Source organism: Thalassophryne amazonica, chromosome 8 (assembly GCF_902500255.1).
Source record: "Thalassophryne amazonica chromosome 8, fThaAma1.1, whole genome shotgun sequence".
NCBI lineage: Eukaryota > Metazoa > Chordata > Actinopteri > Batrachoidiformes > Batrachoididae > Thalassophryne > Thalassophryne amazonica.
In genome coordinates, this window is record NC_047110.1 from 59,888,619 (window position 1) to 59,907,271 (window position 18,653).

Below are 18,653 nucleotides of genomic sequence, written 5' to 3' on the forward strand. Positions count from 1 at the left end.
ACATCATTTCAGGTTAATGATTTTTGTTTCAATCTATCTAAAAATATGTCATTGGATCACAAGTGGAAAGTACCTCACAAAAAAAAAAAGTGCAATTTGCTCCATTGGTGGGGCTTGTAGATCTTGGAAAAAGAAAATAGCCGGTACGAGTTGGTTAACCTTTGTTTGCCTGGTCTGTATTTGCATCTGAACACTGCTTAAAAGCAGCTGTGATAAGAAGTTGCTTTTTGCCTCTGTATGGTGATACATCTGGGTGATGCCTTCGGCTTTGCGTTAGCTTGTTCGAGGTGTATCCCATAACTGAACAATGATGGCACACTGCCTTCATTTGATTGACCGCTCACTCTCCACTGATGCGGACTCACGGCGGAACCCAAAATCTTTCCACACAGGAGATTTTAAAAAGGCAGGCCATGCAGCGAGCTTTGTTTTCTTTTTCACTCAACATTGTGTGTGACTGACTCCATCCGACACCAGTCAGCAATATGTTGTCATGTGCTAAACTAAATCTTGCTGCTGCCTAAGGTGAAAGGGTGGAACTCGCGTCATGTGAACTTTGGTTCCGCTTTACTTTCATCAAGTCACATTATGCTGTGTGTGTAACCATACGGCCTTTAATCGGACTGTGCACTCTGCGTTCACCGTCCCATCACTGCATGTCATATGTTTCAACACAAATTGATGCATTGTGACATCCCTAATAGTGATATTTTACACAATGTTATAACAGTCTTTGGGAGGTCCCCGTCACAATCGTGAAGGGGTACGTTGATCTCAAATCTACAGACAAGCCGATCCACATTTTTCCTGTTCTGATCCCAGTCTACTGCCAATACCAATAAAGATTCCAATACAAGAGCTCTTTTTGAAATGGTTATGTGCTTTCTCCTGCCTTGGAATCACAGGATGAGAACACACTTTGTGTTCCCGGGGTTAAGAAGAAGTCGGCAGGTTTTAGAGACTTTGCCGCCTGTGTTCCTGCATTGTGGAACAGTTTGCCTGTTAATATTAAAAAGTCCACTTATGTTGAATCTTTTAGAGCAAATCATAAAATTTATTTTTCTTCTGTTTACCATTAGTTATATTGCTTTGTCTTAGCTGAACCATATTTGGTGTTTTTGTGTTTATTTCAATTTGTCATTTAATATAAACTGTGATGAACTATGGGGAAGCTCTTGCTTAAACAAAGGCTCATTGATAAATGCTGCTGCATGCAGGATTAGTTAGTGCAGTGCACAGCTCAGTTCATTTGACTGAAGTCACTGTCCTCAGAAGATGTACAATCTTTAAAATAAAAATTGTGTTTTAAAAACAATGATTGGCTAAAGGCTTAGTATTTAGCTTCTCGGATTGCATTAGAATGCAGAAAAAAGCTTTAGATTTTAAACATTTTCCGGGGGAGTCAAGTCAACCACTCGTGCTACACACATTTCCCATATTCTTCTCACGTCTTTTTGCCAGTTTATGCCAATTTTCGTATGTGGATAACTCTCAATCCCAGAATTGCCCTTACAGGGTTTGTTTTGACAGACGTCAAGGTCACTGGGATAAAAGATCAAAGTTTTCAGGGGTTTCACTCTGATGTCTACTTTAAGGTCTACCAAATATGGTACACATATGGAGGTGGGTTCTGGAAATGCCCAGGAAAGCTTGAATTTACCAAAGGTCAAACATTGGGCCAAAGGTCAAAATTGTACTTTTTCACTCCAATTTGCACCAAATATCACACATTTAGTATATGGAGGTGAGTTCTGGACTTGCCCAGCAAGGTCCAAATCTGATCAGTTTGGTGGGGAGATGGTGGTCTAGTGGTTAAGCGTTGGGCTTGTGACCAGAGGATCCTTGGTTGAAACCCCAGCATGACTGTAAAATCACTAAGGACCCTTGGGCAAGGTCCTTATTCCCCAAGTTGCTCCCAGTGTGTAGTGAGCACCTTGCATGGCAGCACCCTGACATTGGTGTGTGTGTGTTTGTGTGAATGGGTGAATGTGAGCCATAATTGTAAAGCACTTTGAGCATCTGATGCAAATGGAAAAGCATGATATAAATGCAGTCCATTTACCATTTATCAATCAAAGGTTAATCATTGGAGCTAAGGTCATGTCTGCCTGTTTATTTGTGGACGTACTCCTTCAGGTCCTTTTGCTGTTTGGTACCAAACTTGATGTCAGTGAAGACTGACCCCCAAAACTTCCATTAAAGAATTAATTTTGGCATAGGTCAAGGAAGTTTCAACCTGATTTGTACCACATGTGCCACACACTTAGGTGGAGTCCATAATTATCCTGGTAGGGTCAGCCAGAGGTCAATCATTTGGGTGAAGGTGGAAGTCATTGAGGTCACATGTCAGATTGCTGTCGTCATATCAGGTGTTTAAGTTCAGCTGGTTTCCAGTCAACACTATAATGCCCCAAGTCATTCATGCATAAAAGGGTCCTAGCTCTAGTTCTCTTTTATGTTTCCATACTCACAACAGGGCTGGATCCAGAGTGAAAATCTGACAGATGCATTTTTGCCCAATGACAAAAATAAAAATCGTACGCGTTATTCAGTAATCTTCATTCTTTTATTCGTGTGCAACATACACTGTCACACTTCTTTTAATATATTTATTATACTTCATGGACCATAGTGAACACTTCTTATTTGTATAAATATGATGTCCTAAAAACAACAACACTATAACAAAAATTGACATGGTGGATCCTTGATCTCTGGACATAAATAGGAATAAACAAAATCTGTAGTTTTTGTCAAAAGCATTTCCGTTCAGACATTATTGGCATGAATGTCTTTCCATATATCTGAGCCGAGCTCTTGCAGCTGTTGTGCTGCACATCAGGATGTAATTTGTAAAGAAACACAGTACGTCTCATTTTGGGAGGAAAAAACATTTTAGTCGATTGTAGTTTCTTGTCCGTATTACATTTGTAAGAGAGGTGTCATTTTATTTAAAGCGGCAATTTGTTTTGAAGTTATTAATTCCGACCGGACTCTGTCTCAGCAGAGAGCTGCGCAGCGTTTGGAGCTGTGCCAAAGGAATGGAGGACGATTCTCGTTTCTTGACTGCAACAAGACAAGAGTCCCAGTTAGTGACTTTAACCCACACAAAAGTGACTCATGATATTTTAATTGCTTTGAGAGGGGTTTAGAAGTGGACTTACTGCTTCTGAAGATCAGCGAATCAAAGAACCAAAGAGCTAGTGGATCAAAGCATTGCTTCAATTGGTTCATGCTTCAAAGTGGAGTCGCGCTGCAGAAACTGTTATGTGTCGGACGCAGCTCGGAGAACCGACCAGCGTTTGAAGGACCCAGTATGAAATAAGCAGAGCACGGTACAAAGGCTAACTGAATTTAATACATAACAGTGAAAATGTAATAACAGAAAGGTGCGGCCTGGCGTGGTGCGCTCCCAGCAGCGCTAACGGTCCGGAGCCAGAAGCTGTTTCGGACCCAAGGACCCCGCCGACACCCCCCAGGTGGCCGCAACAACCGAGTCTGTGAAAGAAGGAACCATTATGTGAGTCCACACTCTACACACAGAACACTTAAAGGTGTACAAACAGCAAACACTTCCTGGCTTGATTACTGATCAGCTTCCCAACCTGCAGGCATGGAACATCCCGTTCACAAAACTCCACCGCAGTGGAAGCTGATACATGACTAACATACAGCTCAATACAATAAGGTGTGAGGGACACCACATTTACTGACTGTATAACTGTTAGTCACAAAATCCAACGTACCTCAGGAAGTGTGCTGACGAGCGTGAGACCTCACCCCCTCCTCTTTCACAGACCGTGCATCAAACCTGGACATTCTCAGCGTCCGCTGCTGATGAGATGGCTCCCAAGACGACGATCTCACCCGTCTGGTCACAAGGTCGTGTCTCTGGCAAATACACACTGTGCACTCCAGTCTTAAATGCCAACATGCTCCAATCCAGCCAGATGCACCTCAGCTGTGAGTCCTGACGAGTCGCAGGTGATCAGGGTGAGGTCCTGACAGCCTCAGCAACACAGCCACTCAGTCCCAAATGCACGCCACCTGGGAGGAAAACAAAAAGACAAACAAACCGGCAGCCAGGCCCCCCCAGCCATATAACAGAAACGGTTGGTTACAGACCCGCTGCAGACCAAACCCTGAATATCTGACTTTATTTGTACGACTCTGAAACTTGGAAAAATCCATATAATTTACGGACAATCCGTATAGGTTGACATGTATGGTCGGAAAACCACCGAAAATGTAATTTCAGTCATCACAGAATGCCTTTCAAACACACTATTGTCTGAAAACTATTTATAAACCACTCACCGTTTCTTGCTGTAATAAGTGCCCAATTTTCCTTGCACAACTTTTTTCCTGGATGCCATGATCGAGTCGACTGGACTGATGTTATGTATGTTTGATCCGGTTTGAATTTTCCTGTGTACACCTGCGTGGTGCATTGTGGGATCAAATCGAAAGCTGTGTTCACCACGGGGACACGTTCGGCACTATTTGCGATTATTCAAGATTTTTTTAACGATAACGAACAATGCGTAAAAAAATCTGACCGATGCAGCTGCATCGGTCCAAACCGGTCTGGATCCGGGCCTGCACAAGAAAACAGTGAAATGTTTTGTGAAAGCCAAATGTTTGCTGTGAAACATTGTATTCCCCTGCTAGAAGTTTATTCTGGGTCCTCTGCTGAGATGAGTGTGGTCAAATCGTCTGAAAGCACAATATTGTTTTACTATTTTACTGCACTAAAATTCAGCTTCACATCTGGTCTCCACACAAAGCTGAAAGCTGAAAAGCGAGTACAATTCAAGCCACTGTGCCCATAATCTTGTCATATCAAAGCACAGGCAAAGGGGTTTCTCTTTCCATACCTCACATTCACCCCCTGTGTGATGACAGACCCCTGAGAGGAGCCCTTTGTTAGTCCTTGAGCTTACCTCATTTTCAAAATACCAATCCTGCTGGATAATAATAAAATGCACCTATACTGTGGTACATATGTCTGGCAGAATCCAAACAGCTCTACAAACAGAAAACAGAAGTGTACTTGTTGAATTAGCAGAAACAACTTTTTTTTTCATTTCCTAACTTTGCTTTGGTCAAGCTTTTTCTTTCTTTCTTTTTTTTTTTTTTTTTGCTTTTTTCCACGAGTGCTTTAACTACAGCAGGGGTATGGTCTCGCGTGGAGTCTGCATCACCAGGACCTTAGTAATATTTACCAGGGAGTGTGTCATTACTCAGACAACAGAGCTGCCACCACGCCACGCCTCCAGCACTCTGCAGGCCTCACGGTTTGCAAATGTGTTGGCAAGAGGAGCTCTTCTTCCTCTCCGTCTCAAAGAACGCAAAGTATAAAACTGACCTTGAATACATTTTGTACTCAGTTACATTAATGATGACATAAGAATGGGCATCTTTATGGCTAATAAAGTGTAAATGCACACTGCCTTGCTCACCTCCACAGACATGTAGTCGATAGATGATAGATGTGCCCAACTTACGCATGAATCTGCTCAAAGATGCATTTAATCTTATATGCTGTACAATTTTGGACTTTCAAAATGTGTAAAATTTGACACCTTATTGCCTATAAGTTACACGTTTCACAAGGGAGATTTTTTTTTTTTATTGGTCTGCAAGAATATTTGGGAATATAATGGAAACAAGCAAAGACAGGACAACTTCTGGAGCAAGCATTTTGTAATGTTTGCCATGTGCACAGCAGGGAATTTCACTGGCGTGTGTGTGTGTGTGTGTGTGTGTGTGTGTGTGTGTGTGTGTGTGTGTGTGTGTGTGTGTGTGTGTGTGTGTGTGTGTGTGTGTGTGTGTGTGTGTGTGTGTGTGTGTTGTCAGTCCTGTTTGGGCCTTTATGTTTATGGGCTTGGCTTTAGTCTTCTGTCTTGTTTCTATGTATTCACTTATGTGTTTATTGTCAGCACCCTGTTTGTATTCAGTGTGCGTCCTTCTGTCTCTGTCAGTCATGTATGTCCTCCTTGTGGTTTGTCCTCCATCTTTGTCCTTGGTCTGTCTTCCCATTTGCCTTTGTGATCAGTCCTCTGTCTATGTCTCTGTTTGATCAGTCCTCTGTCTGTGTCTCTGTCTTGTTGTCTTTGTCATCTTTGTCACTTGTTCTCTCTGGTTATTTGGTTTTTCTCCCATGTTCTCATTTTGTTCAGTTTTGCAAATGGACTGCATTTATATAGCACTTTTTCATTTGCATCAGACAGACACACTCACACACCGATGTCACAGTGTTGCCATGCAAGGCGCTCACTGCACACCAGGAGGAACTTGGGGATTAAGGACCTTGCCCAAGGACCCTTAGTGATTTTCCTGTCAGGCTGGGATTTGAACTGAGGATCCTCTGGTCTGAAGCCCAGCGCTTAACCACTAGACCATCACCTCCCCTTTTGTGCTCCGTATTAATTTTCTGCGTTGGTGTCTTGATTTAGTGTTGGTTATTGTTTAGTTTCTGTTACAGATGATTATGTGTTGCCTCCCTTTCTATTTTTTTCATGTCCGTCTTTCCACTTTGGCACTCTATACACTTTTGGGTTCCATGTTTGTTTTTGGCAGTGTGTACTTAGATTTGTATTTTGATTTTGATTTTCTTCTACTCATGTTATGTTTTGTTGTTGTATGTTTTGATCCCACTTATCCTTAGATGTCTGTTTCAGTTCTAGTTACTTTTTGGTTGGTTGTTTGACTCTTGCCCTTTGACCCTGTCACACACCTGTCCTCCATTTGTTCATCAGTTGATTTGGTATTTAAGTAGCACCTGTTCTTTGTTCACGTTTGGTGTCTGCTGTGTTTGAGAGGGTTGTTTGTCACTTTCTTGAAGTTGCTGCATTTTTGGTTTATGTTTTGTTCCTTCCTTGTTTGCACTGTGATTGATCCCTTTGTCATATTTGGACTCGTACGAGTATACCTACATTTCTTCCCTGTCACCTGTTTGGACTGTTTGTCACTCTTGTAACATTAAATCACCTTGTTTTTTGCAACTCACCCTCCGCCACTCTGACTTTGTTAAACCTCAACATAATCAGAAATAAAAATGTATTCAGTGTAAATAGAATCAACCCCAAGAGTAAAAACAAGATTTAAAACATGACCTTTGTTATGTGTGAGGCCAGACCCATTTTGGATCAAATTAAAAGCTCACATCAAACTGATGAATTTTGCAGATTTATCTGAAGCATCATCAACATGGAAATTAACATCACCAGCAAATAAAGCCTTTACAGCTTGAGAGTAGTAGGTGAAATGTCACAAAACTCCTTGAGGAAGGAGACAGATGGGCTGTATATATTGGCAATATATTAAGACACAATAAAAAGGATTAATTCTCCAAACTTTTAAAATCTGTGATTCAAATGATGGGAATGAGTCTGAGCTCACCCGCTGACATACAAATCTGCTTTACAAACCGCAGCAAGTCCTCCCTCCATGTCCTCACAAATGTGGCAAGCTGAGAAATTGGTAATTTTCAGGACAGAGTTCAACAAGTGTGGAGACCTCTATTTCTTTTTGCCAAGTATCAGTCAGAAACAAAAAGTCCAGCTCCTTGGACTGAATATAATCATACAAGATGAAAGTCTTATTATAACGGAACACACATTTAATAGTTCCATCCTGAAAGGAGTTGCAGCTGGATTCTCGGGAGCAAATTGCCAGGGAATGGCAGGCAGGACCTGTGGGTTTCACACGGTGGTGGGAGATCACACCCGCGGGAATGTCAAGAAACACCTGAGGGAGACAGCAGGGCCTCCCGTGATGATCCAGCGAGGGAGACAGGCCATACGTCTGGAGACAGCGGGTTCATCAAACGGGAACAATGATATTTCCCCACAACTTTGCAATTCCAGAGCAGCCTCAGCCTCACCTGGACACCAGCTCTTGTCCCCCTTCTCCGTCTGCATCCACAGAAGCTCTTGTAGCACTGACTAGAACTAGCATGACAGGCTAATGGCACAAACAGAGACCACCGAAAGGGCACATCACCAAAGGATGAGGATGGAGCACCATAATTCTCCATAGAAGCTCAGATATTAAACAGAGGCTGACGGTCGTGCACCCAGTAAACAGCAAGACATCACAGACCAGCAGGAGGACTAACAATGAAACAAACACAACAGAACGCGGGTAGCAGCAACGGCAAGGCCAAACACAGGCATCATCTTGAATTTTTCTTTCTTGTCTTGCACTTCAACTAGAAGCCGAGAGAGCAAAATATGTACAGTAGTGTTCAGAATAATAGTAGTGCTATGTGACTAAAAAGATTAATCCAGGTTTTGAGTATATTCCTTATTGTTACATGGGAAACAAGGTACCAGTAGATTCAGTAGATTCTCACAAATCCAACAAGACCAAGTATTATGATATGCACACTCTTCAGGCTATGAAATTGGGCTATTAGCAAAAAAAAAGTAGAAAAGGGGGTGTTCACAGTAATAGTAGCATCTGCTGTTGATGCTACAAACTCAAAACTATTATGTTCAAACTGCTTTTTTAGCAATCCTGTGAATCACTAAACTAGTATTTAGTTGTATAACCACAGTTTTTCATGATTTCTTCACATCTGCAAGGCATTCATTTTGCTGGTTTGGAACCAGGATTTTGCTCGTTTACTACTGTGCTTGGGGTCATTGTCTTGTTGAAACACCCATTTCAAGGGCATGTCCTCTCCAGCATAAGGCAACATGACCTCTTCAAGTATTTTGACATATCCAAACTGATCCATGATACCTGGTATGCGATATATAGGCCCAACACCATAGTAGGAGAAACATGCCCATATCATGATGCTTGCACCACCATGCTTCACTGTCTTCACTGTGAACTGTGGCTTGAATTCAGAGTTTGGGGGTTGTCTCACAAACTCTCTGTGGCCCTTGGACCCAAAAAGAACAATTTTACTCTCATCAGTCCACAAAATATTCCTCCATTTCTCTTTAGGCCAGTTGATGTGTTCTTTGGCAAATTGTAACCTCTTCTGCACATGTCTTTTATTTAACAGAGGGACTTTGCGGGGGATTCTTGCAAATAAATTAGTTTCACACAGGTGTCTTCTAACTGTCACAGCACTTACAGGTAACTCCAGAGTGTCTTTGATCATCCTGGAGCTGATCAATGGGTGAGCCTTTGCCATTCTGATTATTCTTCTGTCCATTTTGATGGTTGTTTTCAGTTTTTTTCTATGCGTCGCTTTTTTTTTTTTTTTTTTTTTGGTCCATTTTAAAGCATTGGAGATCATTGTAGATGAACAGCCTATAATTTTTTGCACCTTAAGTACCTTAAGTATAAGTTTTCCCCTCTCCAATCAACTTTTTAATCAAACTATGCTGTTCTTCTGAACAATGTCTTGAACGTCCCATTTTCCTCAGGCTTTCAAAGAGAAAAGCATGTTCAACAGGTGCTGGCTTCATCCTTAAATAGGGGACACCTGATTCACACCTGTTTGTTCCAAAAAATTGACAAACTCACTGACTGAATGCCACACTACTATTATTGTGAACACCCCTTTTCTACTTTTTTTTTTACTAACAGCCCAATTTCATAGCCTTAAGAATGTGCAGGCCAGCTCTACTGATCTACGAAGGCAGAAACACAGAAAGGAAACCATAGACTGTACAGAAACTGGACAAAGCCTGTGTGACATCATGCACAGGAGGTTTTCTATAGAGACCTGGAGCAGCCGATATGAAGCTCATGTCTGGGTGTCAACAGCAACGACTGCACTGATTTATGATGAACTCATTTATGCATAAAGGGGTGGAGCGTGGGTGGCTCACTGTGTGATGAAAGAAGGCTGAAGACACCAGGCCCGGATCCAGACCGGTTTGGACCAATGCAGTTGCATCGGTCAGATTTTTTTATGCATCGTTCATCATCGGTAAAAAAAAATCTCGAATAATCCCGAATAGTGCCGAACGTGTCCCCGCAGTGAACACAGCTTTTGATTTGATCCCACAATGCACTATGCAGGTGTACACAGGAAAATTCAAACCGGATCAAACATACATAGCGTCAGTCCAGTCGAGTCGATGATCATGGCATCCGGGAAAAAAGTTGTGCAAGGAAAATTGGGCGCTTATTTCAGCAAGAAACAGTGAGTGGTTTATAAATAGTTTTCAGACAATAGTATGTTTGAAAGGCATTCTGTGATGACTGAAATTACATTTTTGGTCGTTTTCCGACCATACATGTCAACCTATATGGATTGTCTGTAAATTATACGGATTTTTCTGAATTTCAGAGTCATACGGACGTACAAATAAAGTTGGATATTCAGGGTTTGGTCTGCAGCGGCTCTGTAATCAACGTTTCTGCAGCGCAACTCCACTTTGAAGCGTGAGCCATTGAAGCAATGCTTCGATCCACTAGCTCGTTGGTTCTTTGATTCGCTGCTCTTCAGAAACAGCAAGTCCGCTTCTTAACCCCTCTCAAAGCCATTAAAATACAGTGAGTCACTTTTGTGTGGATTAAAGTCACTAACTGGGACTCTTGTTTTGTTGCAGTCAAGAAATGAAAATCGTCCTTCGTTCCGTTGACACAGCTCCAAACGCTGCGCAGCTCTCTGCTGAGACAGAGTCTGGTCGGTATTAATAACTTCAAAATGAATTGCCGCTTTAAATAAAATGACACCTCTTACAAACGTTGTAATATAGACAAGAAACTACAATTGACTGAAATGTTTTTTCCTCCCAAAATGAGACGTGCTGTATTTCTTTACAAATTACATCCTGATGTGCAGCAGCTGCAAGAGCTCAGATATATGGAAAGAATTCATGCCATTAATGTCAGATTTTGTTTATTCCTATTTATGTCCAGAGATCAATGATCCGACATGTCAATTTTTGTTATAGTGTTTTTTTTAGGACATCATATTTATACAAATAAGAAGGGTTCACTATGGTCCATGAAGTATAATAAATATATTAAAAGAAGTGTGACAGTGTATGTTGCACACAAAATAAAAGAATGAAGATTATTGAATAACAAGACGCATACGATTTTTATTTTATCATTGGGCAAAAATGCATCTGTCAGATTTTCACTCTGGATCCAGCCCTGGACACTCTTCTCTTTGAGTTCATTCAATTCCATTCCATTTATTTATATTGTGCCAAATCACAACAAAGCTGCCTCAAGGCATGTCACACCGGTAAACTCTAACCCTTACCAACCCCACTGAGCAAGCAAATAGATGACAGTGGTAAGGAAAAGCTCCCTCTCATGTTTTTGAGGAAGAAACTTCAAGCAGATTAGACTCACAGAGATGCTCACTGCTCAGGCCTTTCTAACAGTAAGAAAGTTTTTTTCTTTTTTTTTTTTTTACAAATAAATGAACAAAATGCAGAAATAGAATCAATAAGCATCTGACAGCTGCAACTCAGCCAGAGAGAAAGAGAGTAGAATCTGTCAACCCGAAATAACAGCACCTAAGGCAGCAGTTCACCAGCAGTAAATCAACTGAGAAGCACAGTATTCACCAGCTGCTAGCCCTAACAGACCCAGAATACTGATACAGTGAGGCTGAGATCTGTTCCACTTTCAATAATGCAATTTAAAAGGCGATGAAGCATAATTCCATACTACACAGATATGCTAACCATACGACAGGGAGAACAGATGAGTCTTTAATCTGCACTTGACTGACTCCAGAGAATCAGACAGAGAAGGCAGATCCTTCCACAGAACAGGCGCACAATAACAGAACGCTCTGTGGCCTGCTGACATCTGTTTGAACCTTAGGGAGACACAGTAATCAGGCATCCTGAGAATTCAGAACATGGGGTGATACATAAATTTTAATTACGCCAGCTAGGTAGGGAGTCACTAGTCTGAATGATTTTGTAAGTTAGTAACAAAACCTTAAAATCAGACCAGATCAAGTCTATCCCAGAATTCTAAAAGAATTATGCCATATCTTCAAGAAACTATCAATAATTTTCAACGACTCACTGGAAACAGAGAAATTACAATCCAGCTGGAAAAATGGTCACATCTCTGCTATATATAAGAAAGAACCAAAAAACTGCCCAAAAAACTACCATCCCATCAGTTTAACAAGTATTGTGGTGAAGCTAATGGAAACTATTATTATAAACTATTATATTATTAGGGGAGGTGATGGTTTAGTAGTTAAGCGTTAGGCTTGAGACCAGGGGATTCTCAGTTCAAATCTCAGCCTGACCAGAAAATCACTAATGGCCCTTTTGCAAGGTCCTTAATTCCCACATTGCTCCCGTGTGTAGTGTGTACCTTGTATGGCAGCAGCCTCACATCGGGGTGAAAGTGAGGCATTATTTGTAAAGCGCTTTGAGCATCTAATGCAGATGGAAAAGCGTTATATTAATGCACTCCATTTACTATTTATTATAAGAGAAGATGTAGTCCGACACATGAAATCCAACCACCTCTTTATCACCTTAATCACCTCTTAATCACCTCTTTACGAAGTATACAAGTGGTCTGAAGAAAACTTACTCTACTTCCATCCAGACTAGTGTCTGAATACTTTTTGAGAAAGTATGTATGAAAGTATTGGCTCTATTGAAAATGTACAACATTGCTTCACCAGGATTATTCCACATCTCTGAGAATTGAGTTACGAAGAGTGATTAAAGAATTTGGGACTGCCATCTGTCACATACAGAAAATTGAGGGGGTGATATGATTGAATTATATTGAATTATACAAAGTAGCCACAAATAAATATGATCCCAAAGTCACAGAGGGAGTACTACATTTCAGGAAAAATTCCCATACCAGGGATGTCAGGGATGCAGGCACAATGTGGCTGGACACAAATGCAGGACCCAGGGACAAAGACGTTTGAGTAATAAAAGACTTTATCATAAAACGTTGCAGAGATACGGTACACAGAATGGCAGACAGAGGCGGAGCTACAAACAGTCGAGAGGCAGAGGTGTGGTCCAAAAAACGAGCAGTGGTCAAAAACACAACGTGGCAAAGTACAAGGGTAAAGACAAAAAGCGTAATCTCAAAAATATGGAGCCAGGTCAAAATACCGTGAGACAACTGGACAAGAACTAAAGCTGGAACGAGGATAACAAGATCGACGAGCTGGCACCGGAGTGAAGAAAGTGAAGGGCTTATAACCAGCAGGATAATCAGGGCATGAATGACGAACAGATGTTAGGGGAGGTTATGGAAAGGGCGTGGCCAAGAAACACAAAAGTAGGTGCAAGAGTGTGTGGTGCGAGAAAAACAAAGCAGGCCAAAGCAAGAGGAGTAAGTGGTAGAAAAAAGCAATGGTGAAAAATATAACATGCCCAGAGACCAACAACATAAACATGACAAAAAGAAAGGGACAACTAAGAATTAAAGTGACAAACCTAAAGAGAACTACAAGAAAAATAAAAGACTATAACCAAAACGAGATCAGAACGGAACATGACTGAAATGTACAAGTAACAACAAATAATGATAATAAAACAGCAAAACAAACTATAGGCTAAACAGCATAACTAAAGAACAGAAAACAAAAGCTGTATAATGCACAGAAAAAAGGAATGATACAACAAATGACTACACAAAGATAAGCAGAAAATAAAACCAGTAACAAAAGCCTACACAATGGAAAAACAAACAACAAAGACTGGGGAGAAACTAAACACATGACTAAAGAAAGATAACCAGGGAATAAGACACTAAAGATAAATGAGAAATAAAACCAGAGAAAAACATAACACAAGCCAATGAAAACAAACCATCCATCCATCCATCCATTTTCTTCCGCTTTATCCGGAGTCGGGTCGCAGGGGCAGCAGCTGAAGCAAAGCCGCCCAGACCTCCCGATCCACACACACCTCCCCCAGCACCTCCGGGGGAACCCCAAGGCGTTCCCAAGCCAGCCGAGAGATGTAGTCCCTCCAGCGTGTCCTGGGTCTTCCCCGGGGCCTCCTCCCAATGGGACGTGACCGGAACACATCCAGGGGGCATCCGGAAAAGACACCCGAGCCACCTCAACTGGCTCCTTTCGATGTGGAGGAGCCAGTTAAGGTGAAAACAAACCAAAAAAGGCAAAAAGGAGGGTCAAAGAAGGGGAGACAGGTGCCGACAGGAGACAAATACATAAACTCAACCTGGGCCAGGGTAAAACCTGACAGAGGACACCACATAAAATCTTTAAGGAAAAGACAGAGAATCTGAGAAAAAACACCTTCTTACAAATCACAGATGCATGGAACAATCTGCCTGAGGAAGGTATCAATGCAGAGACAACATAAGCATTTGAAGAATGTCTTGACAAATTTTGGAGAATCCACCCAAGAAAATACAACGACAGAGATTGTCAACAATCCCTGAGCAATGTACAAGACTCCGAAAAGAAGAGCAGGCCTTAGAGGTGGACACCTGAGTCCAGTAGAGGATCCTGTGAGCTATGAATGCTTAAACTGTTAAAATAACTGTTCAAATAATCATTGCTTTGCAATTTTAAAGTAATGCTATAACTTTTAAATTATACACACACACACACACACACACACACACACACATATATACTATGTGACTAAAAAGATTAATCCAGGTTTTGAGTATATTTCTTATTGTTACATGGAAAACAAGGTACCAGTAGATTCAGTAGATTCACACAAATCCAACAAGACCAAGCATTCATGATATGCACATTCTTAAGGCTATGAAATTGGGCTGTTAGTAAAAAAAACAGTAGAAAAGGGGTGTTCCATTCATCTTTGTAACATCACTCATGTCATTTGATTCCAAATGATACACTGATTCATAAAAGATTCACATTCTCTCTCTCTCTCTCTCTCTCTCTCTCTCTCTCTCTCTCTCTCTCTCTCTCTCTCTCTCTTCCCCCATTGGTTGTAGAGGTATCCTGGAAAATTTCCTTTTCTGACTATATTTTTGATGACCTTGACCTTTAACTGATCTGCTCTAAAAGTTCATGTGGAAACACTCACAATCAACACTTCTGCCACATTTGGTGAAAATCTGCTTACCCGTTTCTAAGTTATTGTATACGGACGCACATGAGTGATTACAAAATGCTGAGCAGACTAATAAAGTGATCAACAATAACAGTGCAGAAAAATAATTGAATTGATCAATGTGGACTCCCTCTTTGCAATTAAAGCTCTGCTTAGCGCAGATGTTACATAGGTTTACTCCGCATCATCAAATGACTTTATTTTATTTATTTATTTATTTATTTATTGCAAGAATTTCTCATTTAGAAGCAGCCATGTTTATTTTAAAATACATTTCTGTCAGCGAGCAATATATGCCTGAACGCATCCCTGTGCTGGGAACTTTATTGAATAAATTTATGTTTCAAAGGAATCAAAGGCTTGAATCAAAGGCTTTGGTCAAAAACATGCTTTTCTCAGAGGGGAAAATTGGAGAAATACCTTTTGATTTGCCAAGCTTCTTGCCAGTTATAAACCCGTTTGTGGAAAATGTTCGTATCCAGCGCAGAGAAGAAAGCAACCCACTTAGTTGCATAAGGATTTCAATAGCACTGCGGACACTTGTTCAAAAAGTAACAATTATTTCATTTACAACACTAATAAATTCCACAGGTGGTCAGTTTGTGTTTTTGCCTGCATGTGTGCAGCTACAAACAAGCTTGGATATATGCACGATCATTCCCCCAGTATGAATGACTGGCATGAGTCAGAATAAATTTTAAAAACACAGACAAAATCTGACTCATCACCCTCGTCTCTTCTGGATCATATAGTACAATAACAGCTTAAAGTGTGCCAAAGCCTGACAGTGACTGCAACATATAAATCAGTGACTACGACCTGCTTCTCTAAATAGAAAGCATTCTGTCACGACACCGTCGGTGACAAAATAGGAGCTTGAGTGAAATAGTATTTGACTGATCATCACAAGGACAGCATTGGCTTCAGCAGTTTGGCAGCTGGAGAAGTCATGTGAGCTTTTTGGCTGTTAGTATTTGAAATACGTGGCTTGGCAGTGTCACTAACTTTGATCTCTGAACTCTTTTTTCCATTTTTAATTCAGATTTTCTATCTGTGACTACTATAGACCCATTTGAGAACACACACTGTAGTAACACTGCAACCAGTGCTATTAGCAAGACTTGAAAAATTCAGAAAATGTTTTCAGCCGACTGAATGCCTTTCCTCAGGGGAAAGCTCCTCCCTACTTAGCTGACCTAATTAAACCCTATGTACCGGCCCGTGCTCTGCGTTCTCAGGGCGCAGGACTACTTTGTGTCCTTAGGGTGAATAAAAAGTCTGCGGGTCACAGAGCTTTCTCTTATCATGCCCCTGTTCTGTGTAATGATCTCCCTGCATCAATAAAACAGCCAGATTCTGTAGATACTTTCAAGTCCAGACTTAAGATGCACTTATTTTCCCTTTCATATGACTAGCATACTGGCATAGTATGTTACTATGCTTCCTACCCTTTTAAATTAAATTTATTAATAAACAGAGTGGGTTGCAGCCCCATCTTTATCTAAACTCTGGGTCTTTTAGTGAAGCTTAGGGCTAGTGGCAGGCGATCACTTTAGTATTTCTTCTGTTTTTCTTGTTGCTAATTGCTTAATCTCTCTCTGTCTGAGGTGCAGCTCCATCCAGAGATGGGAGTGGGCGTCTTCTTCTGCAGGCCTCCTGTCCTGGACACCAGCATGGACTCTCAAAATTTCTTCTATATTTGTTTTGTAAATTGTGTCGTTAGCATGGCCCAAGCAGAGGGTCACCCCTTTGAGTCTGGTCTGCTTGAGGTTTCTTCCTCATATCACCAGAGGGAGTTTTTCCTTACCACTCTCACCTGTGTGCTTGCTCTAGGGGTTGGTAAGATTAGACCTTACTTGTGTGAAGCGCCTTGAAGCAGCTTTGTTGTGATATATAACATATAAATGAAATAAATTGAAAGGTAATGTAACCATCCCCTTATTTGTTTGTTGATCTGCCTTTCCCAAAGCTTTTCTGCATTGCACAAAGGTGTTGCGGACATTACATGTGTTTGTCACTGCATATCCTTCAGACCAACATGGATAAATTAACGCATCAGTGTTTCCCCAAGAATGTTTTAAGGCCCAGTGGTACTCACGACTCCCCCCCACCCCCCAACAAAACTACACTGAAAAAGGAACCAACTTAAAAAGTTTGTTCAATTAGTCATATCTAAATAAATTAAGTTGTTTGAACTTAAGTTAACATGTTAGATCAACTCTAACTTACAAACTTAAAACTTAATTTATTTAGATGCTACAACTGAAACAATTCATTTAAGTTGGTTCAACTATTTTCTTTTTTCGGTGCAAAAAAATAAACTAAAAATCAAATAGTGAGGTGCAAAAATCAGAAAAATGCAAAAACTAAAGTTATAAGTTAATAAAAAAAATATAATTTTTTTATTTGTGGGCACCTTTCGAGATACTCATAGATATTACAAAAAACACAAGACAGCTGTTAAAAAACAATAAAAGCACAAGCAAAAAATTACAACAATGATCATATAAGATAAGTAAATTTAAAAAGGTGACCTTTGAGGGAGGATTTGAAAGTGGCTACCATATTTCTACAATGTTTGATCATTGGTTCAAAAAGATACATTTCACAGAATATTTCTTTGAAGTGTATCGCTTATACCAGTGGGTGAGTATATCAGATAATCATATGAGCACACTGAAGAATACGCATAGACTAGGTTCAATGAGGAACAGCATCACTAACCTCCCCATCGCCAACTGCATGGGTGCAAAAATACAGTACATTTTGATATAAGTAAATTTTAATGTGTATATTTATTGTCAGAATAAAGTTTTTCATCGCAAGCAGATCTCAGGGTACATGTGCATCCATTTTTTTCTTTAAAGTTTAACTCCAGGCATGCTGGTGAAGCAGGTCAAAACAAAAGGCTGGGTCAAATGTGTCCGGCGGACCACAAACTAGACACCCTGATCAAATGCTGCACAATGGCCAACTTAACAAGCTGATTTCTGACAACACTATCACATGGTTTACATTAAAGACTCAAAGTTGTATCCTTTTTTACATGACACCTTGTCTGGTATACATCAGGCATTTTTGAGAAGGCGTTTCAAAGACACTTTACGTCGCATAAACAGTGAGGGAATGTTTCATAAAAAAGATGTTTGCAGCACAAAAATATGTTCCAGAGGAGAAGAGGTGGGGGACGAATGTCCAACATTTAGGTCAAATAGGAATCAACATTTGTTAAGACGATGTTAGATTCTGATGTCTGATGCCTTCTATTGAAAGTTCTGACTGCTAACTTTAACTGATGCTGGGCAGCAGGCTACTGGTGCTGCTCTGCTGATCAGAGTGCTGCTGACATGCTGAAATTATTATTGATTTCTATTATTGATTATTTTTTGCTGGTGTTAATAAAACACCAGACTGGCCCGGCAGGGGTTCTCATTGGCCTGGCGACCTACCAGGCTGCACATAACTCCAAAACTGATGATACTGTTTTATAAAGTCCTGAGTGACATGTCTTCTTAATGTGGCAAAGAAAACCGCTGTTGTGATGGGTGAGGGTGTATATAAACTAAAGGCTGTCTAGTTTTCAGAACCTTGTTTTTACTGGTGCTTTTCTCAAGCTGACTGGATTCGTTAATGCTTTTAGGTGCTGGCAGCACCAGCTTTGGCACA

General features: G+C 40.7%; 1 long non-coding RNA gene across 1 annotated transcript; it reads left to right on the forward strand.

Annotated features, from left to right (window-relative positions):
• The first annotated feature begins 490 nt into the window (after positions 1-490).
• Positions 491-17,659, forward strand: LOC117515105. The gene is made up of 3 exons (XR_004562053.1): positions 491-599; positions 8,256-8,262; positions 17,647-17,659. It is a non-coding gene; the product is annotated as an uncharacterized LOC117515105 (long non-coding RNA).
• Positions 17,660-18,653: the final 994 nt, after the last annotated feature.